This window comes from Haliaeetus albicilla, chromosome 7, assembly GCF_947461875.1.
Source record: "Haliaeetus albicilla chromosome 7, bHalAlb1.1, whole genome shotgun sequence".
Classification (NCBI taxonomy): domain Eukaryota; kingdom Metazoa; phylum Chordata; class Aves; order Accipitriformes; family Accipitridae; genus Haliaeetus; species Haliaeetus albicilla.
Window position 1 is genome coordinate 15,842,986 of NC_091489.1, and position 6,965 is coordinate 15,849,950.

Genomic DNA, 6,965 nt, shown 5'->3' on the forward strand with positions numbered 1-6,965 from the left:
TCAGATTAATTACCTGACTGCTTTAAAGAATATGTTGTATTTCTTATTTAAAAAAGGGGAAATCCCAATAGTTCATTATTTAAAAAAAAAAAAATTAAAAAGCACATGGGCAGAGCTCGGTTTTGATCCAAACCGCCCACGTCCCTCCTGTGCTGAGAACTCACTGTAAGGGCTCGGCTCCAGGAGCCAGCCAGCGCGGGAGCCTGTCTCCGGCAATGGAAAGGCAGGGTCAGCAGAGGGAATCCTTCCCTTTCCAGCTTCTGGCAGACAGAGGCTTTCCAGGCTCCTGCCTGTTAAATTAAACAGCCTGGGCACATGCCCAGGCCCTGGAACAAGCGTGCCTGTACCGCTAAACCCAGAGGCTGGCTCCCTGTTGACCTGCGTGCTCCTACACCGTTTTGGAGGCTGAAAGAATTTATTAGCTTAAATACAAGCTGTTTTGTCCCAGTGGGTCTCAGTGTCCTGACGATGTTACCGGGCTCATTTTCTCTATTGTTGTAGAAGTAGTCATGATTTTTAAAAGACTTTGGTGAATTTTTCTTTATGGAGTGACTGGACAATTTTCCTCAATCTATAAACTGATAGAGGTTGTTACCTAAAACATCCTCTAGCAAGGAGTCCCATGGCTGAGTTGTGCTGAAATATTCTTGTTTTGTTGATTTTAAAAGTTCTGCCAAATATTTTATTTGGGCATAACTATTTCTTATCTCTCGGGGGAAAAAAAGGTGAATAATGGCCATTCAGTATGACATTTGAGCAAGATTATATGAATATGACTATTCAGTAAGAAATAATCATGACTATTTTTATTCTCTTCTTCATGCCGGTCATGATTTTACAGATTTTATTGTATAACTCCTCAGCCGTTTCTTTCCTAGCATGCTCATTGCCATTTCAAACACTCTTGAGCACTGCATGGATGTTTTCAGGGGATTACCCACAATGACTCTTAAGATCTTTTGCCGGATCAGTAACAACTAATTTCCTACCCACTGTTGTTCATATGTGGTTGGGATTTTTTTTTCTTCACACGCACACATTATTTTGTATATATCAACTTTGGATGTGTCGTGGTTTAACCCCAGCTGGCAACTAAGCACCACACAACCACTCGCTCACTCCCCCCACACCCAGTGGGATGGGGGAGAGAACTGAAAAAAAAGTAAAACTTGTGGGTTGAGATAAAGACAGTTTAACAGGGCAGACGGGAAGAAAATAATAGTAATGACAATAAAATTACATTCATAATAAAAGGATTGGAATACACAAAACAAGTGAAGCACAATGCAATTGCTTATTACTCACTGGCTGATGCCCAGTTAGCTCCCAAGCAGTGATCCATGATGCCAGCTCCCTCCTCCCCCTTCATCTCTGTCCCTCTCCCTCACCAGCAGCCAGTCTTGCTTTCCAGGGCCCTAGCATGGACAAAGGAGGTATTCAAGATACGACCACTGGTTACATGCCCACTCAGTGAGGTGGGGGAGAGAATTGGAAAAAAAACACCCAAACTCGTGGGTTCAGATAAAGACAGTTTAATAGGACAGAAAGGAAGAAAATAATAATAATAATAGTAGTTTAAATTACATTAATAATAAAAGAATTGGAATATACAAAACAAATGATACACAATGCAATTGCTCACCACTCACTGACCGATACCCAGTTAGCTCCTGAGCTGTGATTGGTGCCCCCTGGCCAACTCCCCCCAATTTTTATACTTGGCATGACATCCCATGGTATGGAATACCCCTTTGGCCAGTCTGGGTCAGCTGTCCTGGCTGTGTCCCCTCCCAACTTCTTGTGCCCCTCCAGCCTTCTTGCTGGCTGGGCATGAGAAGCTGGAAAATCCTTGACTTAGTCTAAACATGACTTAGCAACAACTGAAAACATCAGTGTGTTATCAACATTCTTCTCATACTGAATGCAAAACATAGTACTATACCAACTACTAGAAAGAAAATTAACTCTATCCCAGCCAAAACCAGGACAGCATGTCATCCATCATTTGAACCCCCAGTCACCCAATACCATGAGCTCTTTGTCGCATCTGGCCTAGCTTTGACTATTTTAAATAACTGTGTGTTTTTATAAACACTGTTGCTTCACTGCATGCCCCTCTTACATGAAACATATGACAAAAAGGGACAGCAACTTTCTGGGACATCACTGGAAACCTCCTTTCCACTTACTATTTATTCCCACTGTTTCTTGCCTTTCATTTAGTTTTCAATTCATGAGGGACTTTTTTTTTTCCTTTCTATCATTATACTTTTGTTTCTTTAAAAACCTTTGGTGAGGTACAGAGTCCAACAGGTTTTTAAGAATGGATGCACACTGCATCTCAGCTGGATGACTTTTTTCCACGTGCTCATCAGCTCCTCCAATGACCTCTGAGATGCTGGGTCTGTTGCTCTTCATTCTGCCACACTTGCCACCTGTCTATCCATTCTGCTCCTCCACCTACCTGGCTTACTGAAAAATCAGAATTACCTGTCAGTAGTTCCCCTTTCTTCAGGCCCTTCTTTTTTAAAAAAAATATGAGGTTCCCAACTGCCATATTTTATTTTAGTTCTAAAGTCAGTTTTAAAGTGCATAATACAACACAGTTAGTAGCTCAGCAATTTCATACCTGAGTTCTTTTAGAACCCTTGAGTGAATAACATCTGGCCCTCACTATTTGATCCTATTGGAAAACCTGATTTATTCTAAGCCACTTTAGCTGACACTTCCTTCTGAGATGCCTCTTCAGGCTTCTCCTCTATGAAGACTGCAACACTGAAGCTCTCCTAAGTTCCCCTGTAATGAACTCTCATGTGAAGGATTGACACATCTTTTCATTTTCCACTCCATCTTTTATTTTCTAGTTATTTATTGGACCCTTGGCAGCCTTCCAGTTTGTCATGCTATTTTTACTCTAGGTCTGAATATCTTTTCATACTACCAACATATAACAGGAGTAGTCAAAGAAGCTAAGTCCACAACAAAGCAGCTAACTGAGCTACGATCGCTGTCAAAGAAGTCAGACACTGCATCATTTGGAGAAATATCAGAATACCAGAGAAGTAACTTACTGTATCCAGAGATTCCTTCAAAACACCATTTCTATGATTCTGTGATTGCATAGTACTGCACACAGGGCCTCAGTGAATTTTTGGATATAGAAGAAATCAAATAAATGCTCTATATTGATGGCCTTGCTTTATGTCCATTCTGCACCCACGTTTCTCTGTGAATAGAATTGAGATGAAGGAATCCAACAGCTGCTGAACACACTGCTCTCAGCTGTTCCCAGCCTGCATAAGCGCCTGGAGAAGAGCCATGGTCCTCAAGGAGCACATTAGCTGACATCAGGAACTAGCCTAATGACAAAAGCCAAGAGGATCCCACAGAAAGGAAAAAGCCGATGTATAATCACATCAACCCCCAAGTTCCATTTGTTTCCTAGACACCACCTGGCCAGAAAGTAAGTGAGCATCCAGACATAGTAAACCATGCGCTGGCGTCAAGAAAGGATGGGGAGGTAACATGAGAGAAACCACAGTAGGTTCAGTTCTCAAAGACATATTTATGTAGGAGGCAGCCACGATAAGTCAGCCCCCTGGGCCTGAACTGTGGAGAATGGCCTGAACCGTGATGCATTTAGGTAGCACTGACAATTCAGTTTCTCCAGCCTTCAGTCTTTCAATGATTTTGTTGCTCTGGAAGAGATGAAACCCCACTATGTGAGTTTGCATCTTCCCTGATGCACTATCTACCACCTGGATAGGAAGCAGTGATAAATTCTGTTTATGATCCAAGGGAAGCTGCACAGACACTGCACACCTCCCCAGCAAGACACAGCTGACCTCTAGGATGTAGAGCCATTGCAGGCTCCCAAAGTCCCACTGTAAAATGACTCAGGTTAAGGGATGGACATAGTGTTTTCTTTGGATGAAGATCTTTGCAGCCATTTCATACTCCTACTCTCTCTGTTAAAATTTACAGTGAGGATCAGCACAATAGCTATACACACACCTGTATTCAGTTTTTAATGTAGCATCAAATTAATTCCACTGCACCAAAACCTCCTTTGGCATTAGCTGAATAAACAAAAGATATTTTTTCTTTGTTGGACAATTCAGTGAAAGTTTTGGAGTGATTTGTAGTATCAGGCTAAATTCCTAAGTGCTACCTTAGTGAGGAATATGAAAGTAGTATGGCTAAAGATGAAAGATGGACATTCATTGCTTATTATTCCAATTAATCACTTCTAATCCAACGGCCTTTTCTGGAGTACACAAAAATTTGAACACACCCACAGATTCACAGATTGATGTGCTGATATTAGTTGCAACAAAACACCTTGAGCTTAAAGAAAGGTGTGTTAAAGCCTGTAAAATTATTGAATGCTCTATATTGATGGCCTTGCTTCATAACACTTTTTAGATAACATTTTACTTCACTGTCCTTTTCATCATAAACTTAGAGGGAAAAAGTGATGCTTCTCTTTCCACTTTCATTGATATCTCTGCAAAAAGCCCAGCAACAGGCATCAAATACGTTAATAGAAACTATGCACCTAAAAGGACCAATCATTTCTAGAAAGGAGTAGGACTGGAAAGAAAAGCATTACACAATGAACAGAAGATTACTGCTGTCTTGGGGAAGAAGCAGCAGTAGGTCCACTGAGCTTACACCAGACAGGAGGTAATATAGCAGCTACAAAGCAGAGGCAAAGCGGGGGGGGGGGAGGGGAAACCTTAGTAAAACAGCCTGTGGAGATAACCACCTACCTGACATTTAAAAACTGCCCTGGGTTTTACTCCAGTATAGGTAATCCTGATTTCACTGAATTTTTCTGCATAATAGATTTACTTATAGTGTTCTGTTTGTTTTGTTTTTCCCACTCACTTCTAAATTGTATTTTATTGTTGGTGTATGTTTTTTCAGGGCCTGTGAGACTTGCTGGAAGTTTTGATGTGGTGACCTAAACTCTACTGCTACTAGTGACCTCTATTATTACATTTAAACCACAACAACTCCAAGGATCTCTTCAGATGGTGTTTTGCTCATCCCTTACGGGAAAATTCACCAATCCAGAGATTTGAAGGCCAAAACCAAATGCTATAACCTACTGTTCAGACTTTCTACAAAACCATTCTGCTAGCCCTTTACCAAGTCCAAATGATCCCACAGCATGATGTAACATGCTTTTTTAAGAAGAGTGGGAAGGGAGGGTATTCTTGATTCAATGAGTTTAAAGGACAGAAGTACCATTATATCCTCATGATATTTCTGTCCAAAATATGTATCTGGTACATATATTTTACACAGGAGAGTATAAAATATAAAAAATATTTTACCTGAATTGGCCATGGCTTCACTTCCTACCTATTGCAATGCCTTTTCTGAGAGTTTAAGGACTCCCTGCTATTAGAAGCCACTTTGTGTTTGTGTGAGATGCTTCTTAGAAGGATAACTTTGTTCTAGTGAATTTATTCTCCCAACTTTCCCTTGAGTAAATTCAAGGCAGAGAGGCATGCTCCTCCAGGGCAGTTCAGAGCATTTATCACTGGGACACTCATCTGAACTGGGATGAGGGTCAGCCTCTTTAGGAATAAACAGACCATTGCAAACTCTTTCTACTTCTTCAAATACATTAAATGAAACTTTGCACTTCTTAATTTTCTTCCCATAAGGCACGGTTTCCAAATTTCCATTCGTTGTGTATCACTTATTGCCAACTAGCCTGCTAATACCAGTGTCTGTATTGGTGTGGAAATGAGAACGGTACCCATAGTTTCAGACACATGCATGACATTTCAGAAATGCATTCGTATACTAGCCACTGTCCTTCCTGAAAAACACATATTGGGGGGGGGAAACATATTCATCCAGAGGTTATATTCTCCAAGGACTTTATTCACTTTATGAGCATCGTACCAGTAGTTGCTACTCATTTAATCATTTGTTTTTATCTACAAATGTGTCACAGTTACTTTATTTCAGCAATTTTTTTGCTCCCAGATCCATGATTTTTTATCTGCCTGTATTAAGACATACAAGGTTCAAATGAGTCTCCCTTACCAAGCTCAATCATCAAAAGCCAAAATAATAAGGAGCAAACAGAAGTTTGAACATGACACTGAAGCAAACTCTTCAATCTCCTAAAAACTAACTTGAGAAAATGAAATAGGAATAAAATAAATAAATGTTTTTTTTAAAAAAATCCATTAGCTATCCACATACAAATTTAAAACTTCTAGCTGCTGAAGGGTCTGGAGCACAAGTCTTATGAGGAGCGGCTGAGGGAACTGGGGTTGTTTAGCCTGGAGAAAAGGAGGCTGAGGGGAGACCTTATCGCTCTCTACAACTACCTGAAAGGAGGTTGTAGTGAGGTGGGGGTCCGTCTCTTCTCCCAGGAAAGCAAGAACAAGAGGAAATGGCCTCAAGTTGCACCAGGGGAGGTTTAGATTGGGTATTAGGAAAAATTTCTTCACTGAAAGGGTTGTCAAGCATTAGAACAGGCTGCCCAGGGAAGTGGTTGAGTCACCTAGACGTGGCACTTCGGGACATGGTTCAGTGGTGGACTTGGCAGTGTTAGGTTTATGGTTGGACTTGATGATCTTAAAGGTCTATTCCAATTTAAATCATTCTATTATTCTATGATTCCACTTCAGCGCAGGCAATAGACAGAAACATTTGTGTGACCGCAAATGTGTAATTCTGCTGCTACTTCTGTTTTTATACAATTAACGAGGAGTTTCTCTGCCACCTCTAATGCATGGCTTTCTTAGGAGAGAAGAAAAGCTTTCTTACAATTATCCCATGTTCGAATTCCAAATGACAGAGATAATGATGGCAATAAAAAAAGGCAACACAAATGCTTTATCAAATACTTTTAAAAAATTAGTCTTGTGTTGCTCTGTTATGAACTGCATTAAGCCAGAGACCATGAGCACAGAGGGAGGTTATAGTTATTAGCA